The following is a 16,441-nucleotide window of genomic DNA, read 5'->3' as shown; positions in this document are numbered from 1 at the left end:
AAAAAAAAAAAAAAAAAAAAAGAGGTAGTTGAGAAGCTCACAATATTGAAAACACCAAGACGGCTTGGGGTAACTTTACGGTTACCCCAACCAAGATGGCTAAGGGGTAACTTTATGGTTGCATTAACAATGTGAATAAGGACTTCCCTAGTGGCGCAGTGGTTAAGAATCTGCCTGCCAATGCAGGGGACACGGGTTCGATCCCTGGTCTGGGAAAATCCCACATGCCGCGGAGCATCTAAGCCCATGTGCCACAACTACTGAGCCTGCACTCTAGAGCCCACACGCTGCAACTACTGAAGCCCGCACGTTCTAGGGCTGTGTGCCACAACTACTGAGCCTGAGTGCTGCAACTATTGAAGCCCACGTGCCTAGAGCCTGTGCTTCGCAACAAGAGAAGCCACCGCAATGAGAAGCCTGTGCACGGCAAAGAAGAGTAGCCCCCGCTTGCCGCAACTAGAGGAAGCCCATGTGCAGCAACGAAGACCCAATGCAGCCAAAAATAAATAAATAAGTAAATAAAAACAATGTGAATGAGCTTAATGCCACTGAACTGTTCACTTAAAAATAGTTAAAGTGATAAAATTTATGTGATGTGTATTTTACCACAATAAAAAATGTATTTTTAAAAAAGCAATTACATGGGGTTGCCTTATTTTGACCATTTCCAAGTAGCTTAAATTTACATTCTAATTGTTCCCTGTTGTAATTCTGCAAGAAACCATTTTACATACATTTCCCCACCTTGGGCCATTCTTTTTCTCTCCTGGCATGTTCCATGCACCTTATGTACCTGTTTCCTAACACTACCAGAGTCCCCACAACGTGGTGCTCCTGAAGCTGCGAGCCTTCCACCTGCAGCAAATGTCCCTTTGCCCTTCTCTGGCCAGCTGCACCACTGGGTGTTGGAGAGCAGGGAGGAAGGCTCTGACCCACCCATTTTCCCCTGAAACCAGCTACCCCCCCATCTTGCTGGGCAGGACCCAGGAAAGGACAGCATCAACAGAGGGCAGCGGCTGAATAACTGGCCTGCAGGGGTTAGGGGAAAGGGGAGGGAAGGCAAAGGAGAAAAGGGAAAGGAACAGCACTTCGAAGAATGACTCCCACGGTTCAAAATACTCTCAAACTGCCTGCTACCTCCTGCCAGGAGGGGACCTTCAAGGACCATCAGGAGCAGAAGCTGTGTAAGCCTGCTGGCAGGATTCCTATTAGACTAAAACCTGCACATTTGCCCAGAAAAACAGCAGCCCAAATAATCAGCTTCCTTACTTTATGTGGAAGATGCTGCCAAAAGTTGGTCTCCATTTCCTTTACACCACAGCTGACCAAGCAGCAAATTATCCCACCTGCCCCTGCAGTCATCAATCAACATATGCAAATGCAACATAGCCAGGAGTTTCCCTGACTTGGAGGCCAGGCCACTTATCCTGCCCTGTTTAGAGGGGCCTGGCCTCTGCCCAACATCACATGTGATCCCATCCCTGGCATACAGGTTTCCTGACACTAAGATGAGGGCTTGTGTTTGAAGCACATGTGCTTCCTGGGTGACCCCCAACTGCTTAAGGCTACTGCAAATAAGGGAGGTCAAGGGTCATCCAGGAAGAGTATGCTTGGCCACCAGCAACAGAGCTCTGGTTCCACAACTTCCCATGGGAACAGGGAACTACTAAGGCACATGCACTCAAACACAAGTTGCTTATGTCTCTCCATAGGGGAAGCCTCTTCCACCTCCAGCAGCTAACCCTCAACACCTCCCTGTAGACTCTGCCCCACAGGTGGGACAGTGTTTACCAGTGGATGGCCTGGGAGCCTCTGTACAAACCCCCGGGTCAACTTGAGAATCTGAGTAGATAAGCTAAGGGTAGAGCACACAGAGGAGACCAATACCCACACTTGGATGTCATGCCCTCGTAAGTGTCAATGACACAGGGAGCAGCCCCACAGAAGCCTAAGTTGCATGTTCATATGAGGTCAAGCTAAGTCAGTGTTCAAAGGGAATGAGTCCCAGTTTTTCAAACACTGGATGATATTAAGTCTTTTCCAAAAGTATGATGTTCTAAAATTACAAAAAGATGCAGCCTTCCAGCAAGTCTTCATACACTTAAAAACTGTTAACCAACCAGTCTAAGATCAGCAAAGAGCAGAAAAAAAACTATAAGGACACTGTGAATATACTAAAAAAACAGCGAATTGTACACTGTGAGTGAATTGTACAGTATATTAAATTACTTCTCAAAAACACTCAACAAACTAGGCAGAAAAGGAAACTATCTCAACATAATAAAAGGAAGGCCTTATATGAGAAACCCACAGCTAACATCATATCCAATGGTGAAAGAATGAGAACTTTTCCTCTAAGATCAGGAACAGGACAAAGATGCCTGCTTTCACCACTTCTATTCAACAGAGTATTAGAAGTTCTAGCCAAAGCAAGTAGACAAGAAAAAGAAATAAAAGGTATCCAAATTGGAAAGGAATAGGTAAAACTATCTCTGTTCACAGAGGACATGATCCTATATGTAGGAATCCTATATTCCACAAAAAACTGTTAGTACTAACAAACAAATTCAGCAAAGTCACAGGATACAAAATCAACACACAAAAAGCAGTTGTGTTTCAACATAAACACTGAACAAAGGAAAAAAGAAACCAAGAAAATAATTCCATTTACAATAGCATCAAAAAAAATAAAATACTTAGGAATTAACTTTACCAAGAAGGCAAAAAGCTTATACACTAAAAACTAAAATGTTGCTGAAATTTTAGAAGACAGAAATAGGAAATTCCCTGGCAATCCAGTGGTTAGGACTCAGGGCTTTCACTGTTGAGGCCTGGGGTTTGATCCCTGGTCAGGGAACTAAGAACCAGCAAGCCATGTGGCACAGCCAATAAATAAATAAATAAAATTTTATAAATTAATTAATTAATTTTTAAAAAGACACAGGGACTTCCCTGTTGGTCCAGTGGCTAAGACTCCACACTCCCAGTGCAGGGGGCCTGGGTTCGGTCCTTGTTCAGGGAACTAGAACCCTGCAAATAAGACCTAGCACAGCCAAATAAATAAATAAAATATTTAAATAAATAAGTAAAAAGAAACAAATAAATGGAAAGACATCTGTGTTCATGGACTGGAAGACAATATTGTTAAGATGTCAATACTACCCAAAGCAATATACAGAATCAATGCCATCCATTTGAGAAAAGAAAAGTTGAGGACTTCCCTGGTGGTGTAGTAGTTAAGAATCCGCCTGCCAATTCAGGGGACACAGGTTTGATCCCTGGTCCAGGAAGATCCCACATGATGCAAGCAACTAAGCCCATATTCCACAACTACAGAGCCTGTGCTCTGGAGCCCACGAGCCACAACTACTGAGCCCACGCATCACAACTACTGAAGCCCGGGCGCCTAGAGCCCATGTTCCTCAACAAGAGAAGCCACCATAATGAGAAGCCTGTGCACCACAACGAAGAGTAGACCCCGCTTGCCCCAACTAGAGAAAGCCCGCACACAGCAACGAAGACCTAATGCAGCCAAAATAAATAAATTAATTAAATTAAAATTAAATTAAGAACCCAGAAATAAACTCTCCTATATGTGGTCAACTGATTTCAATAAAGATGCCAAGACAATTCGATGGGAAAGTGATAGTCTTTTCAACAAATGGGACATGTGGATATCCAAACAGATACACAACTGGTGCTGAGACAACTGGATATCCACATGCAAAAGAATGAAGGTGGGGCTTCCCTGGTGGCGCAGTGGTTAAGAATCCGCCTGCCAATGCAGGGGACACAGGTTCGAGCCCTAGTCCGGGAAGATCCCACATGCCACAGAGCAACTAAGTCCATGCGCCACAACTACTAACCCTGCGCTCTACAGCCCACGTGCCACAACTACTGAACCCTGCGCACCTAGAGCCCGTGCTCCACAACAAGAGAAATTACCACAATGAGAAGCCCGTGCACTGCAATGAAGAGTAGCCCCTGTTCGCCACAACTAGAGAAAGCCCTCGCACAGCAACGAAGACCCAACGCAACCAAAAATAAATAAAATAAATTTATTTAAAAAAAACAACAAAAATAGAAGGAAGTTGGAGACCCTTACCATACACCATATGCAAAATTAACTCAGAATGGATCAAAGACCTAAATGTAAAACCTAAAACTATAAAACTCTTTGAAGAAAACAGAGGAGAAAAGCTTTATGACATTGGAATTGGCAATGATTTCCTGGATTCTTTGGACACCCAAAGCACAGGCAACAAAAGAAAAAATAAACTGGACTACATCTAACTTTTGTACATCAAAGGACTGTCAACACAGTGAAAAGCAACCAAAGAAATGGGAAAAATATTTGCAAATCATATACCTGATAAGGGTTTAATATCCAGGATATACAAAGAACTCTTACAATCAACAACAAAAAAACAAGCAACTCTATTAAAATGGGCAACGGACTTGAATAAACAAGAGATACACATGGCCAATCAGCAGATGAAAAGATGCTCAGCATCACTAATTATTAGGAAATACACATCAAAACCACAGTGAGATACCATTTCACACCCTTTAGTATGGTTATGATCAAAAAAACAGAAAATAACAAGTGTTAGTGAGGATGCAGAGAAACTGAAACCCATGTGTATTAATGGTGCAGCCACTGTGGAAAAGAGTATGGCAGTTAATTATATGGTAATTCAAACACAGAATTACCATAAGATCCAACAATTCCACTTCTTGGCATATACCCAAAAGAATTGAAAGCAGAATTCTAACAGGTATCTGGACACCCAAATTCATAGTGGCTTTATTCACAATCAGTCAAAGGTGTATTAAAAAGAAATAACAAGACCAAAATGGAGTTATCTGCCCCTAGGACAGCAAACCAAGACTTCACTGCACATCAACTATACCTCAATTTAAAAAAAAAATTAGGGCTTCCCTGGTGGCGCAGTGGTTAAGAATCTGCCTGCCAACGCAGGGGACACAGGTTGGAGCCCTGGTCTGGGAAGATTCCCACATGCTGCGTAGCAACTAAGCCCGTGCGCCACAACTACTGAGCCTGCACTCTAGAGCCCGCAAGCCACAATTACCGAGCCCACGTGCCACAACTACTGAAGCCTGTGCACCTAGAGCCCGTGCTCCGCAACAAGAGAAGCCAGGACAATGAGAAGCCCATGCACTGCAACGAAGAGTAGCCCCCACTCACCGCAACTAGAGAAAGCCCGCACACAGCAACGATGACCCAACACAGCCAAAAAATAATTAATTAATTAATTTTTAAAAAATTAATTGCACTTTGAACCTCTCTCAGGAATGTGACCTTTAAACAATCAATCTGAAATTTCCTGATTAGCACTACTGAGGTAATCTGCATGATAAAACCCCACCATTCCCTTCCTGCAAAAGATGTCCTGCCTAAAACAATCCTTTCTTTTCTTTTGCTAATAACTTTCTTGCCCCACCCTCCTTCTGCCAGATAAAAACCTTTCATTTTGTACAACCCCTGGGAAGGAGTATCTCTCTACTTGCTAAATGGGATGCTGCCCAATTCATGAACCGTTGAATAAAGCCAATTAAATCTTCAAATTCACCAGTTGAATTTTTGTTTTTTAACAGGTAGAAAGTTTCTATTGATGAGTGGATAAACAGAATATGGTATATACACACAATGGAATATTATACAGCCAGAAAAAGGAAAGAAATTCGGACATATGCTACAACATGGATGAACCTTGAGGACACTATGCTAAATGAAATAAAATCCATAAAGACAGAAAGAATGGTGGTTGCCAGGGTCTAGGGGGAGGGGAGAATAGGGAGTTATTGTTTAATGGGTACAGAGTTTCAGTTTGGCAAGATGGAAAAAGTTCTGGAGACAGATGATGGTGATGGTTGTACAACAATGTTAATGTACTTAAGGCCATTGAACTGTACACTTAAGAATGATTAAAATGGTAAATTTTATGTTATGTATTTATATTTTACCACAATAAAATAAATGAACACATATCAGAACAACTGTTTAAAAAAAAAAAGGTTCAAGCCCACTATCACCAATTATAACATTTGTTATTATATAAAGTCTTCTCCTCTCTTCAAGCTTGGTCATTTAGGGTCCAGGGAGATAATATCTTTACCTGTCTTTTCCAAGGTGTCATCTCTGGCCAAAAACCCAGCATGTGAATATGAGTTTATTTGGTTCTGATATCTCCCAAACATCAATCCCTCAACCCAAACAAACAAGCACAAGAGATGGAGCCTAAGTCTGCAGGCTCCAACCCTATGTCTCATGCCACAGTGGGGAGAACAGATGCTGTGTCTGCTGCCCACCTCAGGATGCAGGAGCTATGGGCTGGAGCCTCCAGCCCTCAGAGGAAAAGCAAGAGTCAAGTGCAGTGCTGGGCAAATAATGGACATTCAACAAACGCCTAGGGTTCATCCACTCACAGGTTGGTAAAGAATTTTATCACCAAAGTCACAGGCTCTCTCCCAGCCACATTTCAATGGGAACCTCAGCTTCTAGGTGGTATGAGGTCATGACAGAGCTATATGACAGATAAGTGAGCTCTGAACTCAGCCACAACATCCCCAGTACTATTCTCCCCTCTTGCTGACATTGGACTTCAGCACTGTGAAATTAAATGACTTACAACCACAGACCTAGTGACATAACAGGCACAAGGGAAGTTCACTTCTCCATCCACTCACAAAAAATCTAGGTAAGACCTGAGGTTTCCTCTCAATCACCAATGAGGGGACTTTCCTGGTGGCACAGCGGTTAAGAATCCACCTGCCAATGCAAAGGACATGGGTTTAAGCCCTGATCCGGGAAGATCCCACATGCCACGGAGCAACTAAGCCTATGCTCCACAACTACTGAGCCTGCGCTCTGGAGTCCGCGAGCCACAACTACTGAAGCCCACGTGCCTAGAGCCTGTGCTCCACAGCAAGAGAAGCCACCGCAATGAGAAGCCCGCACACCGCAATGAAGAAGAGCCCCCACTCGCCGCAACTAGAGAAAGCCCACCCACAGCAATGAAGACCCAACACAGCCAAAAATAAATACGTAAATAAATAAATTTATTAAAAAGAAAAATCACCGCTTTTTCCAACGGTGACGACCTCCCCACGAGAACATGCCTCTCACAAAGGATCTCCTTCATCCCTCTCCAATAGAGGAGAGGAAACACAAGAAGAAGCACCTGGTGCAGAGCCCCAATTCCTATTTCATGGATGTGAAATGCCCAGGATGCTATAAAATCACCACCGTCTTTAGCCATGCACAAACAGTAGTTTTGTGTGTTGGCTGCTCTACTGTCCTCTGCCAGCCTACAGGAGGAAAAGCAAGGCTTACAGAAGCGTGCTCTTTCAGACGGAAGCAGCACTAAAAGCCCCTAGAATCAAGATGAATGGGAAACCATCTGAATAAACACATTTTGGACAAAAAAAAAAAAAGAAAAATCACCAATGAGTAACATGTGTAGTGCCTTGCCAGGTCCTGGACTGATGTGGTCCCAGCTCTCTGATAGGCTGCCATGAATGAGGCAAAACAATAAGGAAAAAAAACCCAAACCCAAGTATGTTCACCTTTGGATCTAAGAAGCAGGAAGAATGACGTTAAGAAGTCACCCTGACACTGCCTCTCCTCCATTGATCTCTGGTGGCACTTGAAAATGAATGGGTTGTTTGCTGCTGTTGGGTCCTTGCTAAAGTTGTAAAAACAGGTGTGATAAATGTCTCTTCATAGAGGCCTCTGTAGTCACCCATTCCACAAAGCTCCTCTGTGCCTAGTACAGCGCTGGGGACACAAGGATGGATTCCCTGCCCTGGAACAGTTTCCAGTGCCACGTCAGGGGTGGGCCAGAGAATCAGGGTGCAATGAGTGGGGGGTTCCCAGAGGAAGCGAAGGCTGAGCCAAGACCTAGTAAAGGAGATGAGGGGAAAAAAAGGTGCTTGTTCCACGCAGAAGCAACAGAATGTCCTGAGGCGTAGAGGCAAGAAAGCAGCCCCGTGGTCAAGGAAGTGAGAAGAGTTCAGTGTGGCTGGGTCACAGCTTGGGCAGACCTAAAAAGAGCCAAAGCTGGAGCCGGAAACAAGCTATTCACACACAGCCTGCATGCTAGCTTAAGGAGTTTGAACTTCATGGGAGGTCATTGGGAAGCTGCAGAAAGCGTTTAGAAAGGGCGCAACTGATCAAACATCTGATATTTGAAAAATGGATTGAAGAGGCAAAACTAGAGGCTACCAAAATCATCCCAGTGGAAGATGACAAGGCTGGACAAGGAAAGAAACAGTGGGATGGCAAGATGTGGAGAGAGCCAAGTGTTCTTTAGAATACGGTGAACTTACTGGGTGGGGGAGGAGCTGCCCAGGACACATCCCAACACAACCAGTCACCAAAGAAAGGGCAATTCTGAGACATACTTGGAAAGTTTGGAGCCTAAGTGCCTGTCAGTAGCAGCCTTGCTCCAGCTCTGCTCCAAGCCTTTACACTGTGCACAAACAGCTAAATATGAAACATACCTGTATCAGAGCAAATATATCGGACAAACCCAGATTCAAATCACCTCTTCACCATGTGCCCGAGGGCACATCACTTGGCCTGTCAGAGTCTGCTTCCTCAGCTATCACCATGAATCCAGAGAGCCCTCAGGGCAGCCACTGAAATGAATGGACAACCCCACTGTCCTCTAGTTCATGCACTGGAGGCTCTTCTAGTATTGGAATCTGGTAAAGGAAAGTAGGCCATCCTTGAAGGCCTGGATCTTGGGACATCTAAAAACAAATGCCTGTTTACATGGCACTGCCAAGGAGAAAGAAGGTGAGCCTTTGCTTCCTTCTTGGTAATGGGTCAGGCAATGCTAGGAACACTAACAGACACAGGCTGCCACGGTCTCCTGGGAGGGACGCAACAAGGGCTCTCACTCCCCAAGCTGGTGACAGGCACAGACAGAGCTTAGTTCCCCACACTTCACATCTCCACTAGGGCTTTCTTTTCAAGTAGCAGGATATATCTGAGAAGCTTGGGGGAACAGTTATTTACCCCATAAAACGACTGAAAGTAAGGTAAATCCATCTGATTTACTCCTTTCTTCTAATATGGTAGCAAAATAGAAAATAGCATTTGTCAGAGAGGTGAAACAGCCAGTAAGTGTAGAGGGACAACAGATGAGCTCTCATGGCAGAGAGGCCATGAGTCGGCCTCTACCTTCTCAGTCTCTACTCTTCACCGCAAAAACCACAACATGGGCTAGAAGAGTGACTCCGCCTCTCTGTCAGGCTCCAGAGAGAAGAGGGCTGGGTCAGGATCTCCCAGAGAGCAGGAGAGAAGAGCAGCAGTAGCAGCAGTGGCCCTCGGCTGACCACACAGCCAGGTCCACCCTGAGGCAGCAGGTCCAAACCGGGGCCCTGGAAAATGACCAGCCTTGAGAATGGACTGGTTGTTTCTGGGGTCCGTGCTGCCCTCCATCTGCCTCTGCTGACTCTCCCACAAAAGCAACAGTCCGCTGAAACCACTGCAGTCACGCAGAGTTGCGAGCATGTTCCAGTCAGCTTAGATTCTTCCTTTTTCTCTTTAGTTTTCCAGGTTTTCTACAATTAACATAAATTACTTTGATAATCATAGGAAAATAATTTTCAAGAGCCAGCTGATGGCTGCATACTGAGGAGGTTGCTGGCTCTCACCCATCAGACTCTCCCTGGATTGTCCCAGGGCAACATTTCAATGCCAGAGAGACACAATGAGGGACCTGGTCTTCATGGTCAGCTCCTCAGTACACTCACTTCCCTGAGCCTTGACAGGAGGGCAGAATCTGCATCAGAAGAGCACACCTTCAGAAACAGCAAGAAATGGTCAAAATCCATGCTCAGTAGAGGAGCTGGGGCTCCTGGTGCATCCCAAGCATAACCCAGAGGAGACCCTCAGGAGACCCTGCTGAAGTGACACAGCCTCAGCACAGCTCTAATTGACTGGAGAGTCTTCCATGACCCAGGCAGGCCTGGGGGTAGACAGAGGACAGGACCTTAGAAAGCAGGCCTCTGGACTCTCACACCCTTCGAAGATGTACAGCAAGGCCTGGAGGGAGGAGACCACCCCTTTGCTGTAATCCCCCACCTGGTCCTCAGAGATAGCTTGGAGCACTCCACGCAAGGAACCTCTTTGGCAACAAGTCTGACATTCCCTTCCTGCCTCCTGAAGAGAAGCCCCTGAAGAGTCTTAAAGTGACAGGGACACTGCAGCAGGGCTCCAGAGACAACATCCCAGACTGAAGCCTGGTCTCAGACACTGCAGCCTAACTCAGGACTGTGGGTCTTTGATTTCACCCCACATCTCAGGTTCCCTATCAAAAGAAGAGACGTTGGACTAAACGGGCTCCTAAGCACCTTCCCAGCTCTGGCCTAGAGACTTCGGTTCTTGGCAGAATAATGTCTGGGTACTGTTGCAAATGTGCTGTACCCAGTTCCAAGCCCAAGATGGGGCAGACCCTGGAACAGCAATCAAAAAGCCATCAAGAAAACATCAAAAGAAAAGGAAATTATAGATCAATATACCTTCTGAAGAGAGATGCACAAATCCTCAACAAAACTATAGCAAACCAAATTCAACAACATTAAAAGGATTAATATCACGACCAAGTGAGATTTATGCCAGGAAATCAAGGGCAATTTGACATAAGAAAATCAACCAAGGCACTTCCCTGGTGGCTCAGCGGTTAAGAATCCGCCTGCCAATGCAGGGGACATGGGTTCGAGCCCTGGTCCAAGAAGATCCCACGTGCTGTGGAGCAACTTAAGCCCATGCACCACAACTACTGAGCCTGTGCTCTAGGGGCCGCAAGCCACAACTATCGAAGCCCGCGTGCCCTAGAGCCCACGCATCGCAACTACTGAGCCCATGCGTCACAACTACTGAAGCCAGTGTGCTCTAGGGCCTGCATGCCACAACTACTGAGCCCACGTGCTCCAACTACTGAAGCCTGCGTGCCTAGAGCCCATGCTACGCAACAAGAGAAGCCACTGTAATGAGAAGCCCACGTACCGCAACGAAGAGTAGCCCCCGCTCACCGCAACTAGAGAAAGCCCACACACAGCAATGAAGACCCAATGCAGCCAAAAGAAAAAAATAAAGAAAATCAATCAATATAATAAACTGCATTAACAGAAAGAAGGAAAAAGAAAACCACATGATCATCTCAACTGACAGAAAAAGCACTTGAAAAATCCAGCATCCCTTCATGATAAAAACACTCAGAAAACTAGGAACAAAAGGGAACTTCCTCAACATGATAAAGGGCATTTACGAAAAACTCACAGCCAACATACCCAATGGTGAAAGACTGAAAGCTTTTACCCTAAGATGAGGAATAATACAAGTATATCCATCTTTCACCACTGCTATTCAACACTGTACTGGAAGTTCTACTCAGACTGATTAGACAAGAAAAAGAAATAAAAGGCATAAAAATTGGAAAGGAATAAGTAAAACTATCTCTATTTGCAGATGACATGATCCTATATCTAGAAAATCCTATATATAGAAAGTCCCAAACAATACACAGAAAACTTACTAGACCTAATAAACTAGCTAATAAATAGCAAAGTCACAGGATGCAAAATCAACACACAAAAAGCAGTTTCAATATACTAACACTGAACAATCGAAGGAGAAAATTAAGAAAACAATTCCATTTACAATAGCATCAAAACAAACAAAGAAGCAAACAAGAAAAACCCTTAGGAATAAATTTAACCAAGGAGATGAAAGGTTTGTATACAAAAAATTATAAAACATTGCTAAAAGAAATTAAAGAAGACAAAAATAAATGGAAAGACATCCCATGTTCATGGACTGGAAAGCTTAATATTGTTAAGATGGAGAGTATTGTTAACATACTCTAAATTGATTTACAGATTCAATACAATCCCTACCAAAATTCCAACAGTCTTTTTTGTAGAAATGGAAAAGTCAGTCCTCAAAATCCATATGGACTTGCAAGGGATCTCAAGTAGCTAAAACAATCTTGAAGAAAGAACAAAGTTAAAGGAGTCATACTTCCCAATTTCAAAACTTACTACAAAACTACAGTAATCAAAACAGTGTGGTACTGGCATAGGTAGACATACAGACTAGTGGAATAGAAGTAAAAGTCCAGAAATAAATTTATACAGCTGAATTACTTTCAACAAGGATGCTAAGTCCATTCAATGGGGAAAGATTAGTCTCTTCAACAATTGGTGCTGGGACAACTGGATTTCTACTTCATACCTTATATAAAAATTAACTCAAAACGGATCAATGATCATAATACAAGAGCTAAAACCATAAAACTCTTAGAAGATAACATAGGGGGAAAGATTCATGACCTTGGTTTAGGCCATGGATTCTTAGATATGATACCAAAAGCATGAGCACCAAAAGAAAAAAATAGATGAAATGGACTTCATCAAAATTAAAACTTTTATGCATCAAAGGTCATTATCAAGAAAGTGAAAAAAAAAAAAAAAGAAAGTGAAAGAGGGAATTCCCTGGTGGTACAGTGGTTAGGACTCCGCACTCCCACCGCAGGGGACACGGGTTTGATCCCTGGTCAGGGAACTGAGAATCCACAAGCTGCCCAGCGAGGGAAAAAAAGTGAAAAGACAACCTAGAGAATGGGAGAAAATATTTCCAATTCATATATTCTATAAGGATCTACTATTCAAAATATATATAGAATTCCTACAACTCAACAACAAAAAGACAAACAACTCAATTATAAAATAGCCAAAGGACTTGAATAGACATTTGTATCGCCAATACATACATGAAAAGATGCTCAACATTACTAGTCATTAGGAACTGCAAACCAAAACCAAAATGAGATACTAATTCACACCTAGGATGAGGAAGGGAGGGAGGAAGAAAGAAGGAAATAAGTTGTTGGTGAGGATGTAGAGAAATTAGAAACGTCACACATTGCTGGTGGGGATATAAAATTGTACAGCTGCTTTGGAAAATCGTTTGGTGATTCCTCAAAAAGTTAAACATGGAACAATCAAGCAATTCTTTTTTTTTTTTTCTTTGGCCATACCACGGGGCTTGTAGGATCCTAGTTCCCTGACCAGGGATCTAACCCGGGCCCCCTGCAGTGGAAGCACAGAGCCCCAACCACTGGACCACCATGGAATGCTAATCAAGCAATTCTTAAGTGTACACTCAAAAGAACTGAAAAGACGGTCAGTTCCATGGTGGCGCAGTGGTTAAGAATCTGCCTGCCAGTGCAGGGGACACGGGTTCAATCCCTGGTCCAGGAAGATCCCACATGCCACAGAGCAACTAAGCCCACGTGCCACAACTAATGAAGCCCTCACGCCTAGAGCTTGTGCTCTGCAGCAAGAGAAGCCACCGCAATTAGAAGCCCGCGCACTGCAATGAAGAGTAGCCCCCGCTCACCACAACTAGAGAAAGCCCACACACAGCAACGGAGACCCAACGCAGCCAAAAATAAATAATAAATAAATTTATTTTTTTTAATGGCTAAAATGGTACGTTTTATATTTATTTTACCATACACACACACACACATACACACACATACACACAGTGCCACCAAAAACACCCCTATGGCCCTGCAGGCCAGCATTAGCCTCATCTGGCTTTTCCGGACAAGACAAGTAGGGCTTGGCAGAGCTCAGTGGAAAGCATCAGAGTATCCTGGCCTCATGTCAGGGCCAGAAGAAAGAAGTCCCTCACCATAAGCACACAGCAGATGACAAGAGTGAAGAGCACAGAACTAACTCTTTTTACTTTTCATCCATTTCTCCTTAGAGGGAAGGTGGATTTTATGGACTGGCAAGCCCATAGACACTTTTAACAAATGTTGCCAATGACTATGGGACCTGAACTTTTTTTTTTTGGCTGTGCCACAAGGCTTGCGGGATCTTAGTTCCCCAACCAGGGATCCAACTAGAGCCCTGGCAGTGAAAGTGCCAAGTCCTAACCAGGGACTTGCCTTGGACCACCAGGGAATTGCCTGAACATTTTTAATTTAAGTTCCATCAACTGAATGTCTACAGGCCCACAGAGCTCTGGTAGGAAGTGACAAAGAGGAGAGAAGAGACAAGCTCCTCAGCCTCACGGCTGAGATGGCTCTCGGGGGCTGCAGGAAGGTAAGCTCTGCCGTCAAGCCTCTCAAGTCAAAGGGCCAGTCACCACTGCCCCGTCCCCTGCCTCAGACCCCCAAGGAGCTACTGGAATCTCATCGGACAGTTTCCTCTTAACATCTAATACGTAAGCCGCAGCTCACAAGGCTGGCAATCTTGTCTCTGTCAGAACCTGCCCCAGATAAGAAATCAACAGCCTCCACAACAGAGGGGATCTCTGAGGTCGTGGTTACAAAACGGTCCCTGGGAGACATTTCAGGAGAAACACCAACTGACATTTAGGTCTGAAACGAGGGCTAATATTTGATGCTGGGGATTTTACTTCCTGGTCTGACAGGCCTGCTTAAAGCCACAGTCCTTCATGACACCAGCTACTGTGTACAAGCTGCTCCTCTAGCAGCCACACCCCAACCCTGCCCCCTCTACCAGGAAGCCACCCAGTCATGCACTGAGCCCAATTCTGTGCAGGCCCCCCCACTGAGAGGAAAGGTATTAGATGAACGGACCCAACCCGGTACCATCCAAGAAAGAGCAAGCCTGAAGGCAAAGGGACCATGAGACAGGATATGCTTGCAGGGAGGAAGGTGGCTCTGAATGTGTGTCCAGAGACCCTCGTGCATACACTACCACCAGCACCACCAAAATACCCAGAGAGTCCACAAGACAGGAAGGGGCAGAACAGCCCCCATGGGTGGCCCTAGGCAGGTTATTCACAACCCTGCATTCTGGCTCCTTCCCTAAAGAATCTCATGGGAAACTCAAGTACCAAGTCTTGAAAATTTCCAGAGCTTACCACATTTCAAAACCAAAGACACTGCCCTTAACTAGAGGGTATAACCAACTGGCACCCCACCTGAATGTGAGAGGGTTCCCACCAGACCCCACATCCCGTAAGCTTTGGACCCTAACCTCTCTGGCCCTGTGTAATTATAAAGCTGGAGCAGAGCTCAGTGTGGACACAGCAAATGCTCTTAGGTACTCAGATATTACCCTTAATTAGTTACAGGTGTTCTCTAGTTACAGGTGTTCATCCAGAAACTGGCCTTGAGTTTGCTGGTTTGTAACTTAGCATCTTTCATTATTCTCAGCATGGGGTCTTATTCAAGTAACCTACCATTACATGGAAACTAAGTCCTAATGATTTTGAAAGCATCAAATTCCATGTAATAAACCCCTTCCTGCGTAAAATATCTGGAATTGTTTCTGTTTTCTGCACTAGTCTCAAATGATACAACATACATAATGGCAATAACCTGGATTTGTTTAAACCTGCATCTCTCTGTCCCTTCTGCTATCTATTGATATTTTAAAAATGTACACCATGTCAGGTGTTACAAGAGCGAATGTATTCCTTTACAGTTTAAAAAAAAATTATAGGTAAAATAAAAACACATTTTGGTTAAAAAAAAGGCAAGGCTGGGCTTCCCTGGTGGCTCAGTGGTTGAGAATCTGCCTGCCATTGCAGGGGACACAGGTTCGAGCCCTGGTCTGGGAAGATCCTACATGCCGCGGAGCAACCAGGCCCGTGAGCCACAACTACTGAGCCTGCGCGTCTGGAGCCTGTGTTCTGCAACAAGAGAGGCCGCGACAGTGAGAGGCCCGCGCACCGCAATGAAGAGTGGCCCCCGCTCACCGCAACTAGAGAAAAAGCCCTCGCACAGAAACGAAGACCCAACACAGCTAAAAATAAAAAAATAAAGAAATTTATTTAAAAATTTTAAAAAAGGCAAGGCAAATGTAACTACCAATAAACTCCTCACACAACAGTTGATATTAAAAGAGAGCATTCTATAAAATAGCCCATGCCAGTTTCAGACACATGGTTTTGTAGACCAGGTTATAACCAGTTCTGCTCAGCAAACCATCCCCTCTACTTCTTTCCTCTTGGTTCAGCTCTGCCTCAGCAATGTCCTCTAGAAGAGACAAGATGAGCCCTTGGACCATCTGGGCACAACTGCCCTTCTCCTCTCTCCACCTCTTCTCATCTTAAATTGTCTCTGCCCTGAGGACCAGTAGGTTTTGTCTCATGATGCAACTCTGACCAAAAGATAGCAGCTGCCTGGTGTATTGTGCAGTGAGAAAACATCTGGGGCTCTGTCTGGACAAGAACGAATGCCGCTATCAATCCGTAACATTTGCCTTGCAAGCTGAGTGGACAATGGGGGTATTTGAGCCTTGACACTTGTCATCCATAACCTAAGCTTACCTGAATCCCAGGCCATCTCTAAGGTCCAAAAGGTAGGAGAGGAAGAGAGTGTACAAGGAATGCTAAGACTTACCCCTCCCCCGCTTCCCT

General features: G+C 44.6%; 1 protein-coding gene and 1 pseudogene across 1 annotated transcript in view; one reads left to right on the top strand and one right to left on the bottom strand.

Annotated features, from left to right (window-relative positions):
• RANBP10 (RAN binding protein 10) overlaps positions 1-16,441 on the bottom strand; it is a 66,177-nt gene that overhangs the window by 42,457 nt on the left and 7,279 nt on the right. The window lies entirely within an intron of this gene.
• On the top strand, positions 7,140-7,391 carry LOC103085157 (40S ribosomal protein S27 pseudogene; annotated as a pseudogene).

The sequence above is a fragment of the Lipotes vexillifer genome, unplaced genomic scaffold (assembly GCF_000442215.2).
Source record: "Lipotes vexillifer unplaced genomic scaffold, Lipotes_vexillifer_v1.1 scaffold504, whole genome shotgun sequence".
In the NCBI taxonomy this organism is placed as follows: Eukaryota; Metazoa; Chordata; class Mammalia; order Artiodactyla; family Lipotidae; genus Lipotes; species Lipotes vexillifer.
This window is presented reverse-complemented; position numbering and strand designations above follow the sequence as displayed.